Genomic DNA, 26068 nt, shown 5'->3' with positions numbered 1-26068 from the left:
CTGATTTCCTGAAAGAGCTAGAAAGGAGGAACTTTAAGTAGGTGATGGCCCAGAATACAACACACACAACAAGGGCACTTTTTAATATTGATTTTCATAAATGCACATCTTTAATGTTGGAAAATTACATTTTCCATAGCATTCATTTTAATTCATACGTATAACAGAGATGGCTTAAAACTTCTGGTGGACAATAATCCATGGTGAACACAATTTTCGAACCGTGGCTAGGACACACAAATGCCTTCATAGTTCTGTTTCCAGTAGTTTCCCAAGCCACACAAAATCTTACCAGTGCTATCCTTGTAGTGGAAAAGGTGCTGGATTTGGAGTACCTTTGGATTTGGTCCACATGCCAGCTTTATCATTTTGATCCAGGTGACCTTGGGCAAGTCACTTTACCTTAAAGCATCTCAATTTCTTTATCTGTAAAATTAGGCAGGTTGGATTTGAACTCTAGGGTCTCTTTCAAATTGGTTTATGATCATAAGATAGTTAAGTATGGTATTAAGAAAAATCAGCTGTAACCTTAGACAAAATATGTTCTGGGACCCTCAGGTTCCCCTTTCTCTTCTTTCTTCACTCTCCATGGTATTATTCTCCCTTTCAGAAAGTGCTTCTTCCCATTAAAACCTGATCCCAGGAAAGGATATTCAATTAGTCATTTATCCTTCAATGTGAGTTTAAATGAACACTACTTGTAGCTCTTTCCCACTAACACTTATATAAACATTTAAGATTTCTAAACACTTTCATCAGAACAACTCTATGTGAGGTATGTACTACAAATACTGAATAATTATCCCTCTTTTACAGATGAAGAGACTGAAGCTTAGTGTGGCTAAACGTTTTTGCTAAGATCATACAGTTTAGAAACAGCAAAGCCAGGTACTCGATTCTGTTACTAAATCTTTAAGGCAAGTGAAAAAATGACCTCTGTGGTTCTTAAGAGGAGCGTGTGAAAACTGGAGGGATTTGGATGCTACCTACTAGTAGCTTGGAGCTACTTGGTAGCAATGGAATTTCATGAAGAGGTAGCCACAAGTTGGATGGAGCATGGGTCAAATCACAAGTAGCAAAATATAATAAGAACATAACAAAATCTGTAAAAGATAGGATTGTTATTTCTGCTCCAGTGATTTTTTGCCATTTATAAAACCCAGTTCTTTGTTTTCAAGTAATTAGGTCCATCTTGGGTGTCAGCAGAAATACTGGAGGGAGAGAAGGAGAGAGACATGTCAATTTTAGAAAGCACATGAAATACAAAAGAGCATGTTAGTGAGTTATCAATAACCACAGGATGAGATTCAAGGTTCTCATTTTATGCATATCCTTGAAAATAAATTTGGCTATTTACAGCAGTCCCATTGCCTGGTTGAGTATGGTATCATCCTCCAGTTCCAGATGAAAACAATAGAAAATAGAAACCTAATTTAAAAGCTGGCGGCTTAGCCTGACTCACTCTGAGCAGGATCCAGGGATCTCTGGGCAGGGCAGGAATTCTTTGCATGTTCCTTCTCTTATTCTCTGTGTCATCAGTTGCCATTTCAAAGAAATGCTATCCATCGCCTTGGTAGAGAGCCACATCTCTTTCCCTTTGTTCCTTGGCCATATTCCAGAGTTTCACTTGCCACTGATGTGAGATGCCTTTAGTGTTGGCATGAGATACTGAGAGGAAGCTTCCCTCCTTGTGTTATTCAACCTCAGTCCCTGTTAACCAGTTGCACTAGGGCAGAGATATAACCCATGTGGGGATGCTGGTAGGTCCTGTAGTATGTGGTTATGGGTTGGATCATTGAAACAGTGGTTGTGGATGGGAGCAGCTTTGAATCCACTGAAGTCAGCGATGGAGGTATGTGAATCACACAAAGAGGAAATGTTCACTAATTATGGCACCGTTGTTAGAGGAGGAGAACTGTTGTACACTTTAGAAATGAATTATAACTGATTTCTAGTTACCGGGTTGCATTCATAATCAGCCCTTGATGTTTAGACAGAAGTGGCTTTGTAAAGGTAGCTTGGCATTGTTTACATAGTCAAAAGTCTCTCTTAGTTTATCATGAGTATCTTGCATTGAGAGAAATCCAGGTTTCTGGTGTAGGGCTGTGCACATGTTTCACAGACTGTGACAATGGTCTGCCAGTGACTTTCTGTTTCTAATTAGAGAGCTGAGGCCTGCTGGCAGAAAAATGCAGATTTATTACAAGTTGTGGCATTTCATGTATTGTGTGTATGTAGTTTTAATATAGGAGATCAGTGATGACTGCTGGGATTTTTGTCTGCAGAGTACAGGATTCCTCTCTGATCTCTATCCTTCATACTTCTGGTCATGGTGCTCCTGTAAAAGCCAGCTGGATTCTGGTCTCCTGCTCTTCCATTTCCTAACTCTCTGACCTCCTTCTGGTCCCTTAGCATCTCTGGGCCTCAGTTTCCCTCAGGTGGAAAATGAATGTATAAGGCCTCTTTTAGCTCTAATTTATTCTAAGGCTAGTGATAGTAGTGAGTCTGTGGTTCAGTGGAAAGAATGCTAAACTTGGAGAAACAGGACCTGGTCTCTACCACTTATTAGCTATGTCACCTTGGACAAATTGCCTGATTTCTCAGAGCCTCACTTTCCACACCTGTAAAATGGGAGTTGGAGTTGGTCTCAATGATCTCTAAGGTCCCTCCCAGCTCTAGGTCTCTGGTCCTATGAATATCACTTTCCCTTTTAATGCCCATAGTCCAGGTACACAAAGCAAAGGCCTTCCTCACTGCCCCTACAGAACATTAGTGGTCTTTATCCCATTAGATAATCAGATAATGATCTTTATCCTATTAGAATCTTTTTTCATCCTTGCACTTAGAAATGGGGAACTCTGTGGTCTGTGAAGGTTCTCTTCTGTTTCCTCATTTACCTACTTGCAGAGGCTTCATTTGATGGAGTGTTAACAAGAAGGGATGAAACTTTTGAATAGACCTTCTTCCCCCCAACCTCTAAAAACAGCCCTGACCACAGAAAGCCCTGAGACAGGGCTCATGATACAGCCTCAGGAAATAGAACCTTTCCCAGTTGAACTTTGTGCTGTATAGGTCCAGATGTCCAGTATTTGTGGACCAACATGGGGAGGAGCTGTCTCTAGTTCATCCAGCATTGCAGACCTCATTGTGATGTACATGTGTTTCCAGGGAATTTTTTCACAGAGCTCTTGTCCAAGTTAGATTTGACATCTTCCTACAGAGTCAAGTAAGATGTGAACACAGTTACATATTTGAGTAATACATCCCTTTTCCCTGCCCCCACCTAGTTTTTGGACCAGACTGTTGATTTCATTGACATAGGGAACTCCTTGTGAGAAAACTCTCTTTCAATGTAGATTGGCAACTGTTCTGCAGATTTTTAGTCTTAATACCCTAGAAGGGCCAGGAATGTCAACTGAGGGAATTAAAAATACTTTTACCATAATTTACTATAGTTCTTCTGAGTAAATGCACTCTAAATAAAAATAATTACAAGCGATGGAATATTACTGTGCTATAAGAAATGATAAGCGGGATGATTTCTGAAAAGCCTGTAAAGACTTATATGAACTGATGCAAAGTGAAGTAAACAGAACCAGGAGAATGTTGTACATAGTACCATCAATGCTGTACCATGAAGAACTGTGAATGACAGATATTTTTAGCAAATACAAAAATCCAAGACAATCTCAAAGGACTAACTGAAGCAAACTATTCTCTTCCAGAGAAAGAACTGATATTGTTTGAATACAGACTGAATCACACTATTTTTCACTTTCTTCCACTTTTTTCTCTTGTTTGAATCTTCTTGTACATAATGATGACTATGGAAATGTTTTACATAAGTGCACATGTATAACCTCTATCAGACTATTTACCATCTTCAGGGAGTGGGACAGGGGGAATAGATGTTGGAACTCAACATTTTAATAAAAATGTTTTTAAAATTTAAGAAATTATAAGCAGATATAATTTTATTTTGAAATAAAAGTGTTCATCTTGTTATCTCTGTATTCTTTGCCTTTGAGATTAAAGAAATCACACTGGCATTTGAAGCAACTGTACCCTTGGATTCCTATCCTAGAGCACTGCCTGGTTTAAGGGTAGGGGACTCAGTGAGAGATTATAGTAATAATAACTAACACGTACATAGCTCTTTAAGGTTTACAAAGCTATTCACCTACATGATCTCCGTTGATCCTTGCATCAACCTGGGGAGGTAGGTGCTTCATTGCAACCCCATTTTACAGATGAGAAATCTGAGGCAGAGAGGGGTTCAGGGTCCCACGGTTAATAAATGTCTGAGGAAAGATTCCCTGACCTGATTTTCCAGGTCTTCCTGACTCCAGATCCAGCATTCTATCCACCATGGTCAAGGTTAAATGGTTTGTCCAAGGTCATACAGGTAGTAACAGAAGTAGGATTAGAACTCAGGTGCTTTTTGATTACCTTCTTTCATTTAAAAAGAAACTTAGGGTGTGTGTGGATGGATAAAATGTGGACAATTCTTGTATCACTTTGGGTGCTAAGCAACGGGAAGGGGGAGGCTGGGTCGGAGCCCCTCACAGACACATCACCACTCAGGTTTTGGGGTAAGTGGAATCCCTTTGTCGGGACGGGGCTGCTATCAGCCGGAACCCCCCAGGGGGCGCTCGAGAGGAGCTCAGCTCCCCACTAGTGTCTCGCTTCTGAGCCAGGCGCACGGGCTTCGTCAGAAGGTGGAAAGCTCAGTGGGGGAAAGCAGCCGTCTCCCGGCCACACCGCTCGCCTTCCCACCCCCGCACGCCCCCCTCCCTCTCCCTCTCCACTCCCTCCCTTCCTCAGTACCACACCTCCTCTCTACTCCCCAGCAGAGAGAGCTGCCCGAGCCCATACTCGCGCCCGCTCCGCTCCCCAGCCCCCTGCGGATGCACGGAGAGGATGGAGGCAGGGTACCCGGCGCCGGCAAACTCTCCAACCACAGCCCGTGCCCTGGGCTTCTGCTAAACTGACCCGAGAAGGGAAAGGGAAGAAATATTCAACAAAACCCACTCCACCTCGTCCTCTCATTCCTTCCCACACCCACCCCAATAGTCAAGCCCCCACCCAACTAGCAGGATTGTGGTTTATTTGGGGGGCTGGGACAGAGGACAGACACACTACAGCTGAACCTTGGTTTTTTTCTCCTGCTCCTGGACCCATCCACTCGGCCACACAGGTAGGTAAATGCAGACTCTGCATTCCTGTGTATGTACAACGCCTTGGTTGCAAGTCTGTCTCCATCGGCTGCTGCGCAGCGAAAGCTAACTTTGGGGGGGAGGGGGGAGGGAGAGGGGTAGTAGGAGAAGGCATTTAAAAGGTTTATTTCTCCTTTTGAAGATATGGTAAGACTAGAACTTTAGTCTGTAGCATCCCATTCGCCCGCCCATCTCCTCCTTACCGGCCTCCTAACTCTGGGAACTGGAGAGCACAGATGGGAGGAGGGAGACGGAGGCTGTCGGGGATTTGGGGGACCCAGGAGGTCGGAACCAGGAGCGCGCCAGAAGGGGACAGACCAGTAGTGACTTCCGGAGAGGCGTTCTTGTGGGGAGCCTCCCGGGGGTTGGAGGAGGGAAGGAGTCCTAGGCAAAGTTGCTGCTTCTTCAGCCGACAAGCGGTTGTGGGCAATTGCGATGGCAACCAGCACCATCCTGATGTATCTGGTGTTTGCTTCTGTTTTCTCCCTACCCCCACCCACCTCCTCTCCCATCCCCTCTCCGCTCTCCTATCTCCACTTCCCCATCTCCGTCTCCATCCTCAAACCCTCCCCTTTCAGTGAAGTCCAGATGAATATTTCATTGCATCTGGGCCTCCAGTGATTAAGACGAGTCAATAGTTTTGCATCTCTCGTGATAGACCTGAGCTGAACCCCCTCTGTGCTCCTTGCCTTTGCTAAAACGAAATGGAAGGGGCTGAAGGAGGAGGGAGGTAACTGGACGGCAAAGGGCGGGGCTGGCCGTGGGGGGACTCTGGAAAGGTTAGAAAACAGCTCAAGTTCCGTTCTTGGCTGCCTAGAACACAATCCCAGGAGTCTATGCCTAAATGGGTGCTGACTAGATCACCAATCAGACTCCATTAGATGGTTGAAGGAAGGGCAATAGGGAAAAGGCTTTGCCCTCTTCAATTGCAAAGCGGGTTCGGTGTATGGTCTTGGTTGTGTTTTCCACAGTGCCTAGTACCTTGTAGACGCTCAGCAAATGTTATAGTTCTATTGTAGAGAGTGGAGAGCGGTTTAGTTGATCGCAACGCTTCCTCCTTCACGTCTTTTTCTTTTAGAGGACCATCTCTGGAAAACGCTGTGAAATTTGTAGCTCCTTAAGGCACAGTGTCAGGGCCCTATCCTATTCTGATCTTGAACCTTTTGACCCCCCAAGCAGTGGGAGCTCTGAATTCTAAGCCCCATCCCTCTTTTAGCTCGACCTTTGCTCCATCAGAGAGCTGCATCTATAAATAATAGGTTGCAGAGAGTAGGACCACGGACACTTGCATAACCGGTAAACTCCGGCTGCGGAGATGGGTAGTGGTGTGAAATGGGATGGGCCCTCTTAAGAGAACTCCAGTGGCAACAAAGTGAACGACCAAAGTTCTTTCAGAACACGTGTTAACAAACCCCTCGTGTCTGTGAGAAGGAGTCTGGCTGGGCAGTAGCGAGCATACCTTGGGAGTTGTTAACGTGCATGTTTGGAGAGGTGACAGGATTCATCCCAATCTCGTGATGAAAACGCTAAAAAACTGTCACACTCTTGTTTCCCTTTGCTTAACTTTCTGGCTAGCTGTTGGTACTCTGTTTCCTCTGCTGTAGTTAAGCCAAGAACAGTGATTTAGACCCGGGCTGCTCTTTTGCGCTGTCCAAGGTACCGGCCGTATCTTAAAGCTTCACATACTTCAATGCAGCACTTAAATAAAGGCTTGCTCAGGCAGAACTACTTCGACTTCCGTAGAAATGTTCAATTTTCTTCAGCTGGCCTCTTCTTTGTAATTTCCCATTACAAAAGGATTAATTATATTCCCCCTTCATTTATATTATACAGCTCCTCCTGGAAGTTTATCCCTGGAAAAATGTCTTTATCCCTTCCACCACTAACATTCTCTGCTACTTAAGTATAGGTTAATTAACATTCGTTGAATGAATGAATATTGAATTTCACAATTCCACCTCAACTAGGCACAATAGTGGTTATGTGTTTTGCATGAATTGGAGCATAAGCAAAAGTTCTTGGAGTTGAACACGCATTCTGTACAAAGAAAATCATACCACACCTTAATGTATAGGAAAGGTCCTTAAAAAAAAATTCTTACTCAGAAGATGTAAGATGAGTTGGCACAGAGGCTCTTCTGTGTGCCTCTGAACCTGACTAGGAAACTTGGAATCTAAGAATTTCATTGTTCTCACAGAGATGATAGTTTGAGTTGAACACATTTTTTGCTGTCTGTTTTTAAGACAGGGAGAAACTGACATAGAAGCAGTAACCAATCAGTGCTCTAAACATGAAGCATGTCTTCCCAGTTGTTAAGGCAGAGAGAAGTGAGGATCAGGGATGGGTGGTAGAATTCCTAAATTAACCACCTCAGTTAAGTTGATCAGGCTATCTTCTCACTATTCTCCTTGACCAAAAGATTGTAACAGTGACATGTGACAGGATAGTCTAATCAATATTAGAACCAAATACTTAAATTCCACACTTTTTGCTACTTAAAAGGAAATTTTGGTTTATTGTTGACTTCTCATGTATGTTGACTTAAGTAGTGATTAAGGACCCAGAAGGAAAAAGTGTGGGACCAAATCACCACCAAATGGTTAATCTTCTGTTGCATTTTGGAGGAAGCCAGGACGGTGACACCTGTAACTATTCTGTAAATGATCAGTCACTTTTTTCTGTTCTTCCAGGCATATTTCCAGAGTACTTTACAGGGAACAGGCACAGATGGGGTCCAGTAAGTTTCACAGCATGAAGCAACCACTTCTGTTGGAGCTTCTAAATATTCCTTCCATAAAAATAGTTAGTTTGGGGTTTGTAGGTTGCTTTCTTTTAAGGTTAGAAAGAAATAAAGATGCTTCTCCCTTTATCTAGATGATCATTAGCAAAAAAAGTGTCTTGGGATGTTGTGTTATTGCCTTGTCTTGAGGAAACATTATTTTTTAAATAGCTTTCTATAGAAAAAGTTATCCACTCATCTAAAGTTTCTTTTCCTTTATAGTGAGTTTGCCCTTATTTTGGAGTAGGAAACCACTAAATTTCTATGGTGATGACTCACATGGAAGCAACATGGTGCAGTGGAGAGTGTAGAGTCAAATCCTGATTATGCCACTTACTACCTGCAGACTTTGGGCAAACAATTGCAGCTTCCTGGGTCTAAGTTTTCACATCTATAGAATGAAGGAGTTGAACTTGCTATCCTATGAGTCTCTTCCAGCTCTAAATATGTGTTCACATCATAGGGATGATCCTTGATTCTCAAAGTTTATGCCATTGGGGAAAAAATCCTGGCAGGTCCCATAAAGCTGTAAAGTCTTAACGAATGGGTGTGGTGTTATATTTGGTGTCTGCTATCTGAGGGTGAATTTAGCTCCATTCAGGGAGGCTCATCATAAGCTTAGCAACATGGTGATGCCTTTTGTGTCCACATAGCACTGGAAAACCATATAGCAGTTTATTTCAAAAGTACCCACAGTGATTACATCAGAGGTCCTTAGAGTATTGAATAGTAAGCCAGGGTTTTTTCCCCATTCATAGATTTTTATGTATTTGGCTTGGGTTAACCCAAGTAAAAGGAATTATTTCTTCTCAGCCATTATTGTAATTTATTATTAACGTTATTGTAATTAATCCTAAATTAAACTTTTATTTTAAGAGATGTGACTTTGGAAGTCATCACAGGACAATAGGAAAGTGAAGGATTCTTCATTTTCACTTGCATGATTCCTCCCCTTAATCTTAATAATTTAACAAGGTGGGCCCTGTGACTGTACATAACTGTGCTACTGTCATCCTCTTATCATATATTGGCATGCTCTGACAATGAACATGTACACCTCTATTCAACTAAACAAGACAAGTTTAATATCTCCCATTCAGACTAGGGTGCTCCAAGTGAGAGCAATCTCCATTCTGCAATCCCAGCAGAATTTTGGGTAAGTGTTCTAAGCATAGGGCAAAGAAACAGGAAGATCTCATGAGCAGAACTCTGGGTTCTCTTCTGGTTGATGTGAATCTGGATAAGATTCTTTCTCAAACTCATGTGAGATATAGCAAGAATGAGACATATCTAGTGCCTAACAGGAGAGCTAAACAAATGAAGTCCTTTCAAGTGGTAAAAATGCTCAGTTTGCTATATATTTAGCCTTTGCTCTCTATTTAGCCTTTCTTCATGTTAATATTAAACAAATAAGCAGAAGTGCCTTTAGATTGTTACAATATCTTAAGTTGTGTTTGCCTTGGCAACCATAGCTAGCACATTAACACACAAAATCTCAAGGCAGCTAATAGTAATTATCACATGTAAGAAACTCTAAGATCAGCTTAAAAAACTTTCAGGATCATAACACAAAATGTTACATGGTTCAAGATAAATATGATGATATTTTTTAAAACTTAATGCTCACCCTTCATGATGATGGTATTACATTTTACTGTTCTTTCAAAAAAATACAGGATGAAATATTGATCACATTATTTTCATTACTTGCAGCTGATCTCCAAGTCTCATTATTGGTTTGTTCCCTGTTCCTGATAAATGGTACCGGTGCTTTGAATCCATTGTTTCCTGGTGCATATGTATATGGGTGTGGCCATATTTCAAAAATCTTCATATAAGAGAATGCGAAGCAGGTGTATAACTAAGGGCATGCCTCAGATCTATTATTTCTTATTTTTACTTTTATTTTCTTCTTTTTATTTTTGCTTTTTTCTTTGGGTGACTAGTAACACATACCAAAGCTGTAGGTGGCATTTGTGGGATTGGTTAAGTCCTACTAAAGATAAATATCCACACCAAGGTAAACTCCATGCCTTTATATGTATGCTAGAAGAATAGCAAGTGTTTGAGGAGCCTTCTATAACTTGATACTTTGGTTAATGCTTGAAAGAAACTGTGACTTCATCTGTATGGGTAATACCTAACCCCCCACTCTAAAGGTGATCACCACCATCTGTGACTTGATAGAAGTAGGTGGAATAGTGCTGTGAGTATAATGCTGAACTTGGTTGCTAAATTTGAGTCATGAAGCTGAGTTCAAATTCTGGAACCACTAGATCCGGAGGAAATTTCTTAACTTTTGGAGCTTCAGTTTCCTCATCTTTAAAATAATGGAGTTGGACTAGTTGGCCTCTGAGGTCTCTTCATGATCCTTTAAAGACTCCCTGATAGTTTTTGTGGCTCATAGGGTCATCATCCTCTGGTAAACCTGGGAATGAGCCCCTCTGCATTTAGCCAGGCTGACTCTTAGTCAGCAGATACGAAGTCTATCAGTGGATTCATACATAATAGGAGCGTTTCTAGTTTGATAGAAGCTGCTTAAGCTTGTGTTCTTCTGGCACAGACTTCAGGGGGCTAGGATCACCTCCATATGACACTGGATGACACTGGAGTTAGATTTTAGGATCTACTGTAGCATAAGAAAACTGCCCACTACATCTGATATGTAAAAAGGATAGGTCATTCTCTGTCTCCCTGTGCCCCACCCCTACTGCCCTCAGGTGTCTTCTCTTGTGGGTTTTTCTTGATTTCAGTTCTTGGTTTATAGAATTTAGAGCTGATTTAGAAGTCATCTAATCCAACCTCCTCATTTTACAGATAATGAAGTGAGTTTCCTAAGGTCATACCTTAGTAAGAGAGCTGGACTTCTCCCCCAGGTCCTCTGATTCCAAATTTAGTGTCCTTTTCAGTACAGCAGAGCCTGACTCTTCTGAAGAGATTTTTAAAGGAAGTGCAGAGACAGTTATCATGCTGGAAGCAGGGGCTGGAGTCTCCAGGTTTATTTCAATCCTGTAGTTTTCTTAGTACCTTGATCAGCTGAACGGCTCTGGTTAGGTCTGGTTTCACCAAAGCTACAAACGGCTAATGATTGCAGATTTGTCATTTGAAATCCAATTTTATTACTTCTTTGATAAAGAGAGGGTTACCCTGGGGTAGGGGCACCTATCAAAATGCCTGATACCCATGGAAGCTTTGTAAATATTTGTTGATGAATTGATTCAGTCGACCTTGGAGAATTTGAAAAAAGGATTGGCACTTATTAGGTTGCTCTCCCTTGGAGCCTACACAATATTTACCCAATAGGTTTTTATTAAATTTGTACTAATTCACGGTCTGGGCCCATCCCTATTAATGTGAACATTAAGAAAGGGTAATCTCTCATGCACTGTCTGCTTTCCACTTAAAATGTCACTGTTGCTCTCCATCAACAAAGGGCAAAGGATCTTTTTTTGAGGGAGGGAATATATTTCTCTCCCTGTTCCTTTTTTTTTGCCTTTTACAGGGGACAAAACTCTGTAAACTTTGTTTCCTACCTCCTGCTTGGAACTAGATGTTTGCCTGGACAGAGGCAAGATTTTTTTTTTTAGAAGCATCAGAGGCAGGTGGTCTTTTTAGGTGCACAGAGTAAGTGAGGAGACCTTCTCCCTGGCCAACTGACAAACCCCTCCACCTCCTTCCCCTAATATCTAGGGGACTAGAGACAGGGGAAGGGAAGGACACTGGGAAGAGACTGGTGCAGGGCTGGTGGGAAATAAGAGCAGCTGGTTGCACGGAATGGGTGGCTGAGGACCCTGTGAAGCCTCTGCAGCAGCAAGCCAGCCATTGCGATGGCTTGGCGCTAGAGGGCACAGGTGCATTGGCAGAATGGTGGCCTCCAGGGACTCAGCCTGAGTGTCAGGACAGTGAATTTGGCTGAGCCTGAGCTAGGGACCTGGGGCGCTGGAGCCTCTCATCAGCTCAGTCTGGCATGAGTCCCTCTGCCAATGGCCCTCTTTGTTCAGGAGACTCTGGGATAGGGAACTTCCTCAAGAACTCCAAGACTTGGCTGCTGCCTCCTTATACAGAGGGGATGGGGATGGGGTCAATCTTGGGTTGGGGGGGCTTCCCAGTTTTGAGCTACCGCCTCTCAGCTTAAGTGGTTTAGTTGCTATGTCTCACTTCTCTTCTGGATGCCCAGACTGTGTCCTCCTAGGATTTTCCTTTCTTTTCCTTCCCTTCCCATCCTTTCCCCATTTTCTTGTTCCACTTTTTAACCAGCACTTTCTCCTTTTTCTCTTACTTGTAGTTAGTGACAAATCATCGTAGGCACTACCTCTTAAACTTCCTCCTCCAATCTCCAAAAGACAAACAGATGATAATAATAATAAAATAATAAATGATGATGATGATGATGATATTGGCATTTTGAATAGAATTCTGGCTTGAGGTCAAATCTGGGTTCCCTTCCTGCCTGTGATGAATACTGGATGTTTGAACCTGGGCAGATAGCTCAGCCGCCCAGCCCCAACAGCTCTCTAAAACTAAGTGGCAGAGCCTATCATTGGGGAAGGAGTTTCTATGCTTGTTGGGATGTAAACTCCTTCAGGGCACAAACTAGTTTTGCCTTTCTTTGTACCCCAAACACCTATCCCAGGACCTGGCGCACAATGAACACTTAATAAATACATGTTGACTGGTTGACTACATTGGTGAAATCACAAGTTTAATTTAAAAAAACACATAATAGCTGCATTTTTTGGCATTGACATTATTTCACTTAAGTTTTAGAACAACATTGTGAGGTAGGTATTAATGATATAATATTAACCCCATTTATAGCTGTTGTGTTCGTCCTTCATTGCTGAAGAAGACCACGCCATCAGAGACATGATGACATGACTTACATTTGACTTTGTTTTGAGTAAGGGAGGGCAGTGCAGGTCACCAGCCTCACTTCTCCTCCAGAGCTATCTGAATTCTGTGACCATATTCCTCAGGATGACTGGAGACGACCCAAGGTGCACTGGGAGACCTTGGCCCCTTTAGGCAAAGATCTGTGCAGGTACTCACTTAGGGTGAGGTAACACCCATTCATTGAATAGGCCTGTTTAAGAAGTAACCAGGGCATGGCCCTTTTACTGATACAAAGAAAAAGAAAGACATCAGGCTGGGGGGGATGTTACCCCATTTTATAGATGAGTAGCTAAATAACTTGTCTGTCCATCGTCACATAGTAAGTGTTGGAGATGTGATTTGAACCCAGTGGCACTGGTGCTACCATTATGGAACTTTTTCCTGCTCAAGGCTCACATTAATTCATATCCTGTAAATAATGTTAGGAGAGAGGAAGGTATCTAGTGTTCCAAGCCTTGTACTTTCTCATCACCTTTCAGTGATGGAGCCACATTCTTCACCCATCTTACTTCCCATTTTCCCACCAAGAAAATTAAACAGTCTGTCCTTGAATGTGTTCCTCCCTTTGTCTTTCTGAAGTTCTCCAAATTTCTTTATTCTCTTCTTTTAGAATTTTTATTCCTCCATGAAGCCTTCCTCAACTGCTCAAGCCTCTCCTGAACTTCCCCTACTTGGAAAGCCTTTAGCAAAAAAGAAAGGTCCACATAATTTAGCACTTAATTGTGATTCAGTATACTGTCTTGTATCATTCAATTCAGTTGCTATGTTGAATAAATAATTATTAAGCACTTTCCAAGTGAAAGACAATGGGGAGAGAAAGAAAAGATATAGTCCTTGATTTCAACTAGTTTACCATCTAATGGGGGAAAGGTGGAAATATATTTACATAAATAATTATGATGCAAAGGAGAACAAGACCAGTGCAAAGAAGTCCAGTGAGATATTTGAAAAGAAACAACTTTCAAGTAGGGAAGGGGAGGCTTAAGAGAATGCTTTATGGAAGAGAGACTTCTGTATAAGAAATGTGGGAGAATTCATTGTAGGCAATATAGAATCAAAGAAAGGGAAAGAGCTTATATTTACATTTTTACTGTGTGTGTGTGTGTGTGTGTGTGTGTGTGTGTGTGTGTGTCCAATAATAGCCATATCTAAGGTGGGGTCAGAGTAGGGGAAGGGAGGGAAGAAAAAAAGGAAAAAAGAAAGTTATATGATAATTTTATTTTATGTTTAAAAGGAATAACAAGTTGTACATAATAGATTTGTAGTTTCATTGATGAGCATCTTTTCTTCCTATTCTACTATATGGAAATGCTTGTTTTATTTCTTAAGTTCAAAATAAAATAAAAAGAAAGAAAGGAAGAGAACCTTTATTATTTTATGAGAGAAAATCATAAGGGTAGTTGAAGCTGGATCAATGAGGCACTGAATGGCAGGATCAGAAGTTTTTCCTTTAGTAGACAATCGGGAGAGCCTGGAAGTTTTTGAGTAGGAGTGACAAAGAGTGGTGAATTGGGTCCAGTAGCAGCATAAAACATGGATTGGAGAGCAGATGAGGAAAACCTTTCAGCAAGCCACTGTAAACGGTCTAAGTGAGAAGAGATGGGAACCTGAAACAGGCGGGGGGGATTTCAAGGGTACAGAGAGAAAGGTACACAAAATGTACACACACACACACACACACACACACACACACACACACACACACACACACACACGTTTTTCCCCCAGATAGAATGTAAGCTCATCGAGGTAGGTCTGTTTCTTTTCTGCCTTTGTATTCCCAGCGTCTAGCACAGTGACTGTCACAAATGCCTGTGGGTGGTTTCTTGATTGGTGACGTCTTGAGAATCCTTGGCTAGGTAGAGCTATTCATATATGGAATATTAAATACATGTGTCTCAGAGCTGACTGCAGAAGACCCAGTATATAGCAATGGCAAAAAGAGTTATTTGTTCCACTGCCTACCTGCTTGCAACTTTTGTATCCTAGTAGACAGCTTGGGAAACAATCTTGGTCTGGATATTGTCAAAACCTGATTTTTCTTTCAGAAAAAAAGCTCTTTCCACTCCTATGTTTTTTTTTATTTTTTATTTCAGATGCAAGGTGTGTTGCATCTGAAATGCATGTGAAATATATGTACCATGAGCACAGCTAGAATACAAATATCAATTACTCTGCCATGTGATACCCAGCCACAAACAGAGTGGCAGGTCCCTTCTGTACCACTGGCATTCTGACATTTAACCTGGTATTACCCAGCGCTCCTGAAAGGGCCAGGTCACCCCCCTCGCTGGTACTAGAATTCACTAGTGGTGGGCTTTTCCTGCTCCAGTGATGCCCAAGAATTAGCATTTGGGGAGCTTCCCTTTTCTAGTCTTTGAACCGTGAATGGGGTTTGCTGTTGTCCTTTGTTTTCATAAAAGATTTGAAAGCTTTTCTTTAGAACTCTCATTTCTGGGGGAGAGTGAGGTTTGCCTGAATCAATCCCTGTCTTCTGCGACTTCATCCTCCCTGTTGCTGTGATGAAAAACTTCTTGGAAAAAAAGATATTTTGCTTTGAAAGTGATGTTCCCAAATGCAATGACCTCCTTATCCTTTTCGCCCCTGGACAGCAAGGGTGTATTAAAGTAGACAGAACCCTGCATCGGGAGTCAGAGAACCTGGGTTCAAATCCCCTTCTAACATAGCCTGAATGACCTTGGTCAAGTCACTTAACTTTTGGGGGCCTCAGTTTCGTCAACTGTAAAATGATGCATTGGAGTAGTTGTTCTCTGAAGTCCCACCTGGCTCTAGATCTGTGAATTAATGCTATGACTGAATCGATGAGGAAACAGGATTAAAATATCACTCACGGAATAGGGAGATCCTGAGAGGGGCCGTTATAATCGGCTCAGAAAATACGATCTGTATCTTTTAAAAAAAATTTAAAAAGAAACCGGTTCCAAACATTTGGTCATTTTGCTTCCTTAGATGGGCTATTTAACTTACAAGTCATTGCAGGGAAAACTTTAGAAAGTCTGCCGAGAAGACATTTGGACATTACGTAATAGTGACAGAAATAGCTCCACCTGGAATTCAGGCTTTTGAGGAACACTGACAGCTGGAACTCATTTGATTCTGAGCACCTTCCCCTTCCTTCCTCCCCAATACTGCCCTTTCTTATTGCTCGCATTCATCATTTAATGGGAATGCAAAGGTCTCAGGGAACTTGTGGTCCTGCCTGGGCAGCCAGTAATTGTTCCACTGGCACTTTTATGCCTTTGGGAACTTTACAGGAGAAGCTTTATAGGATCATTAAGTTTCAGGGAGTATGGTCAAACGTAGCTTCCCGGGCATAACTCAGGCTGGTTTGCATGCGATGTGCACTGAAAACATTTATTTGTGCACAGAAATCAACGAATGAGAAGGGAATAGTGTGGCCAGATACAGTTTTGAGGGTTCGAGAGGTGGCGTAGGTGCAGCAGATCTCTGCATCCTTGTGGTAGGTGTCCGGTCGACACAGCAGCAGAGTAGCGATGGAGTTAAAATTCGTGTCCTTCAGCCTTGTCTCTGCCACTTGATAGCTGTGTGATCCTAAGCCAATCCTGACCTCTCTGGGCCTCCTTTTCCTCCTCTAGAAGGAAAAAAAAAGATAACGTAGTAATCGTTTCAAGTTCCTTCCAACTCTGAGTTTTTTCATCTGCATGTACAGTTAATCTGCTGACTTTTTGGTTTAGCTACATTGTACCAGACAAAAGGTATTTGGAAATATCTGGGTGATCCAATGAGTTATTCATTTGTTCAGACTTTTGTGTCATAGATGTGTTTGTGTATATACACACATATGCAAATATATATAATTATATATGTACGTAGATACAGCTGTATATTGACACATGCATGTGTGTCTATATGTATCTATCAACAGAAATGCATATAAAATATGCATAAAGGCATCATGACCATAAAGAATATAGCTAGACTGTGGGCAGGTAAGTTTTGCAGGGAATAGAGTGCCAGGCTTGAAGTCAGGAAGACATCCTCCTGAGTTCAAATCTGGCCTCAGACACTTAGTAGCTGTGTGGCCCTGGGCAAGTCACTTAACCTTGTTTGCCTCAGTTTCCTCATCCATGAAATGAGCTGGAGAAGGAAATGGCAAACCACTTCAGTATCTCTGCCAAACCTCAAATGGGATGACAAAGAGTTGAATGTGACTGAATTAACTTAACAACAAAATGAGCCAGCAAGACCTGAATTTAAGCCCCAAATCTGATACTTACTGGCTGAGAGGCCCTTCACCTCTTTTGGGAGTCCCAGGCAATTTTCACAGCTGTAATTTACAGAGCATTATTGATCTGCCTTGTAGAGAGAGTTTCCTCAATGGTGAGTTAAATATTACCAAGTATCACAGATCTGGCTCGCCCACCCTCCCCCATAGTCATACAGGAATATTTACCTGAGTCACACTAACAAAGAGACTGGAGACAGATCTACTTATTAAGAGTCTCTTGTGGACATTTTCCATGTTACCTAAGGATGATACTGGGATGAACTATAGAAATGGGATCCCCTTTTTCTGTGCAGAGGGAATGAAACATTATTTTTTCAGAGACTGAGATACAGAAGGGGTCAATTCCAATCCCATCATTTCATATATGAGAAATCTAAGGAACAGAAATGGTAAGTGACTTGCCCATGGTCACCCTGGTAGTAAGTAGCAGAGCCTAGATTTGAATGGAGGTCCTCCAAGTCCAAATCCAGTGCTTTTGCGTAATCCAACAATGCTGCTTCTCACTCTCCTTTTCTTGGGTGATTTCAATGCTCAGCTACAATTACAAGCAATGGATTAAAATCCTTATTAGCTTTCATTCCCTTCAAATCCTGATTCAGGAAGGGGAAACCATGTGCATGTACTGGGCAATCTGTGTTTTCATAAGTCATGCCTGTCACAGAAGCTAAGAATTGGAAGGAACCTCAGATCTCAGCCTTTGCTTATTTCTAAAGAATGACCTACACATCGAGTGGCTATTCTTAGACCAGCATCTCTAGGTGGAATGTCTCAGTCAAAGCTTCTAAGAGCTGAAAGAGACCTTCCTTGTTGTCTGATTGTCCTGGTACGATCATATTAGTAATATAGATGAGTATGATATGGTGGAAAGCAGCATCCAGGAAGTTGGGTTATTTGTGTGCTACAGGAGCTCGACCACTAACTAGCTGTGTGATCTGGGGTGTGTCTCTAGGCCTCCATTTTCTCATCTGCAAAATAGATTGGACTAGGGAGATCTTTAGTATCTAAAATAGCTTTAAAGTGTCCCGATTCTATGAAACACTAGATATAGCTTTACACATGAAAGACCATCTCGTGATGGAATGGAGCCAATGGCTACAAGAGTGACAGTCATATCAACACACCATATTCTAAATCAATTTAATTCATTTTCTATCTATCAAGATGATTTCTGGGTCTTAGTTTCTTCTCCTTTTCCTTCTTCTTCTTTCTCTTCCTTCTTCTCCTCATCAACTGTTGAGTGGTTAGACCAGATGACTTCTAAAGTCCTTTAGGTTCTGACATTCTGTGAGTGACTATAATCCTTCTAACCCAGATTTCCAGACAGATTTCACATTATTCTACTTCATGTACTCTACATTCTAGGTAAATTGGCTTCCTTGACTTTTTTCTCTTGAAGAACTTCCATCTCTACCCTCTTTGCCTTTGCATAGGCTATTCTGCTTTCCCCTAATGCTTTTCTCCCTTCTCCCTCTTGGAATTCCTAGCTGGCTTCAAGGTTTAGCCCAAGGGCTATCTTTTACACCAGTGCTATCAAACTCAAATAAAAGCACCTACCTGCAGGCTGCATGTTGATTTCTAAGTAAACCACAAAATAACATTACCTATATTGTATTGCATTTTTTTTTATTTTGTTAAAATGTTCTTGGCTGGCTAGCAGTGTTTGACACTTTTGTAAATAGTCATCTCTAATTAGCCTTGGTTACTAATGCTCTTGTCCCCCAGTAACTTTGAATTTAAGTGAAAATATATTTTGCATTTAGTTGTCTACATACAGAGGCAGTATGGTAGAGTGGATAGAGAGCTGGCCTTGGAGCTGGAAGACCTGAGTTCAAGTTTTGCTGTTCTGATTGGGGAGAGCCAATTGTTAAATTTTCAGCATGAGTACTTACACCTTGGAAATTGGCAAATGCTACAAACTGGATCCTGATTTATTGTTTTGATGATTATCAAGAAAGTGATGGAGAAGATGTTAATAGTGCAGTTACACTTAAGAGAGTGTCATGTGAACTTTTTTTCAGAGAGCTGGTTGTTAAACATTTATCAGCATACTCCTATGCCTCTGTCACATATTGGCTATGTGACTCTCGGTGAGCTTCTGGACCTGCCAGTGCCATAGGCCATTCTCTAAGAAAATAGTTATAGGAGACGGTGCTAATCTGATTGGTAGAGAGTGTTTCTTCTACCAATGAAATTGCAGTTCCAGTCTCTATTTCTTATCTGTGTACATGTTTTTCGTAGAATGTAAACCTATTAGAGGCAGAGGTTATTTTATTATTGTCTCTTTAGCTCCAGTATTCATCACAGCACTTGGTGCATAGTATATGCTTAATCAGTGTTTGTTGAATTGAAATCATCTACGATTTCATTGGGCAGCTAGGTGGTACAGTGCATAGAATACTGGGCCTGGAGTTAGGAAGACATCTTCCTGAGTTTAAATCTGACCTCAGGCACTATCTGTGTGACCCTGGGCAAGTCACTTGACCTTAGTTTCCTCATCTGAAGGGAATGACAAAGACAACGTAGTCTGTTATCTTTGCCAAGAAAACCCCAAATGGGGTCATGAAGAGTTGGACATGACTGGAATGACTAAACAACAGCAACAACAGTATGTTTCACTGGTGTGGGCACTCCTATCATTGATGTATGTCTCAACCCTTCCACAGCTTAATAAGTTGTTTTTATAAATTTTTGCCACCTCCTCTCCCCGTCCCCATAAACCATCAGCTTGCAGCACAATGTGATGGAAAGAGAGCTGAATTAGGAATCAGAGCACCCGGGTTTGAATCAGAGTCCTGCCACTTAGTGCCTAGGTGACCTTGAACCAGTCATTTGTAGAATGAGGCACCTGGTCTGGATCCTATGCTGAGCTTTTGTAAACCACCTTGGCTGGGCTCCTCTGACAGATATACTCCATCTTCAGGCTCATACTCAGGTTGGACAGACCCTTCACTGGCATATCCCTTGAGAATCCAGAGTCATTTGCACACCATGATCTGCCAAAGAATTTAGTGGAAGATCAAAATACCTTAGATAGGTTGAAAACAATCATTAGATTGTGGTACTAATGAAGAGCAGATTGAGCCCTATTCCATCTGATGCTTAGCTGGACTTTCTCTCTGGAGATGAGAGTTGAGAGAATCAGTTCAATCTGAATATTTGTATTGTATGATTTGCTTTTTTCTTTTTTTAGCATGTAATTGTGACCTTAGGATAAACTCCAGATGGGCAGTTCTAGGATTACCCTATGTCTAGCCCTGATGCAAGTAATTCAAAGACAAAATTCAATCCAATTCAGCAGCACACATGAATTAAGCTTACTGTTTGCAAGGCATGGTGCTAGACACTGAGAGGGCTGCAAGCACATCATATTCCCTAAAATTTACTGGTCATGAGGGATAACATTGTCTTACTTTATCTGTATTTCCACACACATAGTAGAGATTTAACAAAAGTTTGTTGATTAAATTAATCTCATCTTTAGCCTTCAAGGAACTCAGTCTAATAGGGGAACCACTATCTATAAATGTTGGTAGATCTGAATCATCCACCTGGCTAACTTCCAGAAAAAATGTATTTCAATGGGAATTATGGTGGATAATTGGAATGAAATGTGCAGTACCCTCTTTTTATGCTTGATAGGGGTAGGGTGGAGAAAACATGATAACTGATCACGGGATGAAGACCCTCTCTTGTTCCAAGTGATTTGATGTGAGCACTTTCCCTTTGGAGCTTCTCCCTTATTCCCCTTGAGAAAATGGCCTTGACTGTGTCCCATTTGCTGCAGGCAGTGGGAATTTCCATATGCTAAGCACCCACAGCTTTGACCAGGGGGGTGATCATTTATTAATTCAGTCATTTGGGAGGGTGCTTCACCCCTGCTGAGATGTGAAGCCCAGAGGCGGTTTGCTCATCCCATTCCAGGGCTGTGACGAGTCCTCCTCCTCCTCTCAGCCACTCCAGAATTGGGAGCGCAGTCGTTGAGGTGTTGAGGTTCTGTCTGGAGCTGCTGTCCATGGTAAGTGACCAAACTCGATAGTCTTTTTGATTGGAAGCAGGAGGATTATGCTGGTGCCTGAGGTTGGGACTGAGGAGAGGACATTGTTCCTCCTTAGCTCTTCATTTAACTCCTACCCAATGAATTCAACAACTATTTATCAAATACTTGCTATGTACAAGGACTTCTGTCTTAGGGACCCATTCAGGTTATGAAGATATTCTTAATCCTGAAATAAAATGTGTGATGTGTATTTTAAAGTCCTTGCGCTGCCGAATTCCAATGATGGAAGGTATATTTTTAAATATGCATTCACCTAGCATGCTCAGCTGGTACTGATTATACCTGCTCCCTCTCAGGAAAGCCTCTTGTGATACTGGTGCTCAGTTACTGAGAATGGTCTGCACTGGGACTAAGGTTAGTTAGATCCTTTTTAAAAAAATTTCCATCTTTTTGGTTAACATGACTGGCTGGCAGAGGAGTGTAATTTTTAATGTCAAATAGAAACATTTATGGCAATTTTCCTTGAACATAGGAGAAATGTACTTCATTTTGACTTTTTACTAGGCTCATTTTTAAACTGAGACATGTCTAAGTATGTGTGTGGATGTATTTATTTCTTGGATGTACCTCTGTATGTGGATTGCTCTCCGTCTGTATGTCTCCACACTCCTTTCTTAGACTGATCCTGCTAAAGGCTGATCCAGGATTCCAACTACTCTCCTTTTCAGTATCATCTAAAGTCTTGTAATGAAATAATAAAATAACTATTTCTGCCACTTGTTAGGGAAAAAGTCCTGAAACATGTCACAGGTAAATGGTGAGGAATCTTGGTAAAGCTGGACATGATTTGTGTGGCTTGCTGATGAAGAGGTGGATATTTTCTTTTCTGCAGTTGGAGTTATCAGGAAATCATGAAGCGGTACCCATATTTCTTTGCCTTGTAAATACTGATGTTTGCCAGGATATCAGAGCTTTTTTTCCCCTCCCATTTTCAGGTTTAATAAATTTTTATGAACTTATAAAGGAGGAGGTAATAGAAAAATATCCATTCAAGATAAGACATGATTCCAATAGAAGATGGTCCTTCTGTATTTGTGTTATGATTAACAGCTATACAGGCTGCAAACAGCTTCTGAAAAACAAAGTGATAAGGCAGATTTACCCCATCCTGTAGGGTTTGATGCTCACTCAGCTGGATCACATTTATTTTTCTGTGCTTTCTCTTTTTCTGTGGCAGGTGAATTAGACTTCTTGTCTTTATAATGCTTTACTTGGGTTTAGTTGGATCCTTACAGGCTGGATCATTTTTTAAGCTTGAGTGCAACTTTAAAGACAACAGTGGGGTGGATTGAGAGCATGCTGTCCTCTCAAGCCACTCATGTTATTTTTGTAGAATTAGAGTTTGGATGAAAAGATGTGAAAAAAGGCTTTCTAGGGCTTGCTCAGTCTGATGTAGTTGGCTTTAATTGGGAAGCTAGAGACTGGGGAGGGAATGTGCTGAAGAATGTGTTCTGAGCTGCTATAGTACCTTCTTTCCCTCACCAAGAGCCTAAGTTAAAGGAGGGAGGGGAAGGGGGGGGAGGAGAGAGAGACACAGAGAGACAGAGACACACGCACAGAGATGGAGAAACACAGAGAGAGACAGAAAGGGAGACAGGCAAAGACAGAAAGACACATACAGAGACAGAGAGAATGTGAGACAGAGAGACAGAGAGAGAGAGACAGACCAGCACAGATTTTTCCTGATCTGAGCCATAGATCAGATCCTCTGGGGTAGTGGCCAGAGCACTATATCTAGAATGAATTCCTGCACTGCTTCTCCGTCTCTTAGCTTGTCTCAGCTTCACTTTCATTATTTGTGAAATAAAGGTATTGGGCTAAATCATCTCTGAGTTACCTTCTAGCTTCAGATCCTATGCTTTCTTCTGAGCTGGGGTGGGTGGGAGAACTCCCCTTTCTTTACTGAAAATGGCTTGCTGAGCTCCCACTACTAACTCACCTGTATTTAGGACAGGCTTCATGTATCATGGCCATACGATTGGCAGTCTTATGAAACCTATGGACCCCTTCATGGAGTAAGGTTTTTACATATGTAGGATAACAAAGGAAACTAATTACACTGAAGTGCAGTTATCAATAAAAAGAAAACCCACCCTACAATTCATGGTCTTTAGATTAAGAAGCTCTGATTTAGAAAGAGGTGCACTATCTGCTGGGTGGATGGGAGGGTAAATAAGGGTAGGAATCTGAAAGCCTGTTGTATAGAGGAATGTACAAGTGTCCTTGTCCAAAGCCCCATGGCAGCTCTGAGGGATTAGCAAGAGGAAGGAAGAAGCAGAAATTACCTATGACTTTAGGTGGGACCAAGGGAGCTGCAGCTGTTTTTTTCTAGGGAATTGTGGAAAACCAGTAAAATGGGGATGGGTCAGTGGACTAGAGGACTTCTCATATCCCTTCCAGCCAAAGATGTAACTCCTGGGGCAAACTCTCTCTCTCTCCTTCTGTCTCTCACTCTGTCTCTCCCTCTCTGTCTCTCTTTTCCTCCCTCCCTCTTTCTCTGTCTCTTCTCTCTCCACCTCACTGTATCTCTCTGTTTCTCTCCCCCCCCACCTCCACTCCCCCTCAGGAATGGAATCCTGGGCCATCCATGGCTTCAGACCCACCAGGAAAAATGTCCACTTTTCAGTCTCCCATTCTCCAGGGACTGGGAGACAAGGTGGGCAGGGATAGGGAGCTATAGTGAGAGGTTGCTAAGGACAAAGACCTGGGGAATTTGGCATCCCATTGTAATGCAGGCCAAGGAAGAAGCTGGGAGAAGAGGTACAAGGGCAGCAGTGGTCTTAAGGAGGAAGAGAACTCTTCTGGGTACGGAGGGCACCGATCATCCAGTGTTGGTGCCCTAGGACAAAGGTCAGGTAGGCTGACTAGTTCTAACTCAGCTCTGGCTGCTATAGTCTATAAATCTATGCCTAGCTTGCTCTAATACAAGGTCAGCCCCAGCCCTACCCATGTATCTCTATTATTCCTCTCCAAGGGAGATAGTGGGATTGTTTTAGAGGAAAGAAGAGACATGATTTTCTAAGGTAAAATGACCAAGGTCCTCCCCTCCTCCAAACTGGGAATCACTCTATGAACTGCAGCATGCTAATATGAATCTCAATAGGCCTTTAGGCCCTGGAGAACTTAAATTCAGATTCCCAAACTGGGCTGCCTGGGGAGGCTGTTTCCATATTGACTAGCATGTAACTGATTAGCACAAAATAAAAGAAGAAGCCTGTTGACGAGGACTCTTCACAGCATGCTCAGAATCACAGAAAATCAGAGCTCTTGTGGTCTTTCATTCAAATAAAGTGGAGAACTTTCAAACTCTGGGCTAAGAAGGAAAGGCATCTTCTGCATCGTGACCTTGTGTTTAGGGTGTATGTGTGTGTACACGTGTCTCTGTGTGTACGTGTGTGCCTGTGTGTATGTATGTATGTGTGTGTATATAATGACAGGGAAGCATCAAGTGCAAGGGTGTGCTACTGATAAATATTTAACAATCAGCTATCTGAAACAAATTTACCCGTAACACTCTTTTAAGGTTAATATGCAGAATTAATATTTTCTTCATCGCTTTCTTAAGTCTAGACAATCAGTGGTTTGTAGTATATTCATCCCAATTTCCAAGGTATAATTGCTCATACTGAAAATTTAGTAATTGGCTCCCAGGGTCTGTTCCAGCTGCTTCAGCACACTCTTGATTCATGTCTGACCGAGGGCATCTTGTGCATACGTATGAACAGACTTCAGGACATGTCCTGTGTTTGATAACTCCCCAAATTATCCTGTTCCTTTTGCGGATAGGTGGGATTTTCCCATAGAATGTAAGGTGCCTGAGGGCATGAACTGTTTTGTCTTTTCATTCCCAGAATCCCTGAGAGGTACTTTGTACATAGTAGGTGACTTATCAATGATTTTTGAATTTTTATTTGAATCAGTAAGTTATGTGGCAGCTAGCTGGCTCAGGGGTTAGAGTGCTGGACGTGGAGTCAGGAAAGCCTGAACAGAATTCCAGTTCAGTCTCATTTATTTCTTAGCTGTATGACTCTGGGCAAGTCACTTAGCCCATATTTGCCTCAATTTCCCTTTCTGTAAAATAGTGACAATAATAGTACCTCCCAGATCATTTTTGTAAAGTTCTTTGCTAACCTTTAAGCGTTATACAAATGCTAGTCCCTAAGTATTGGGATAAAGTGACCAGTTATCATGCATTACCCATTAGTCATGCAAAATCTATACTGGATTTTAGCCTCCTGTAACCCTTACAGTGTTCCTCATAATTGTCCATCTGTGACATATTCTGTCCTTTACTGATGTCTACTCCTTCAAAACCTTTTTAAAATATTGGTGATGCTTTTTGTTATATCACATTCTCTTTACACTACAATACATTACATTACATTACACCTCTTCCCCTCTCCCACACCCAGAGAGTCATCCCGTGGAATAAGAGTTTAAAATAATGAGGAGGAAAAACCAATTCTGCAAAATCAGCCAACATACTGACCACACCTGAGGATATGTACAGGCTCCCATACCTACTGCAGTGAATCCAGGATCTTCTTTCTTAACTGTTTCCTGTCAGCTGCAAGACCCTGGTTTACATGTGAGTCTGTGGCAGGCACACTGATGGGACACAAAGAAGTATAAGGTAATCCCTGCTCTCAAAAGCATCTTACAGTCTATTTGGAGAGAGAATGTTGGAAGATGAAGAAAGACAACAATGTAAGAATGATCATCAAGCAGCATAACTTGTGTTGTGAATCAGTGAGAAAAAGCAACAAGAACCATGAGGTTAGAGGAATAAGAGGTGTTTGTGGGACTGAGGAGCTGTGCAAGCTTCCTGATGAAGAAAGGCCTTACACCTTCAC

General features: G+C 41.9%; 1 protein-coding gene across 1 annotated transcript in view; it reads left to right on the top strand.

Annotated features, from left to right (window-relative positions):
* Positions 1-5081: 5081 nt before the first annotated feature.
* The window catches only part of CPNE4 (copine 4), a 433799-nt gene continuing 412812 nt past the window's right edge, over positions 5082-26068 (top strand). The window contains exon 1 of the mRNA XM_072651321.1: positions 5082-5197. The gene's annotated coding sequence lies outside the window, so the exon portion shown is untranslated. The remainder of the gene's footprint in view (positions 5198-26068) is intronic.

The sequence above is a fragment of the Notamacropus eugenii genome, chromosome 3, assembly GCF_028372415.1.
Source record: "Notamacropus eugenii isolate mMacEug1 chromosome 3, mMacEug1.pri_v2, whole genome shotgun sequence".
Lineage (NCBI taxonomy): Eukaryota > Metazoa > Chordata > Mammalia > Diprotodontia > Macropodidae > Notamacropus > Notamacropus eugenii.
Note: the sequence above shows the minus strand (reverse complement) of the source record. Positions and strands in the feature narration are given on the sequence as shown.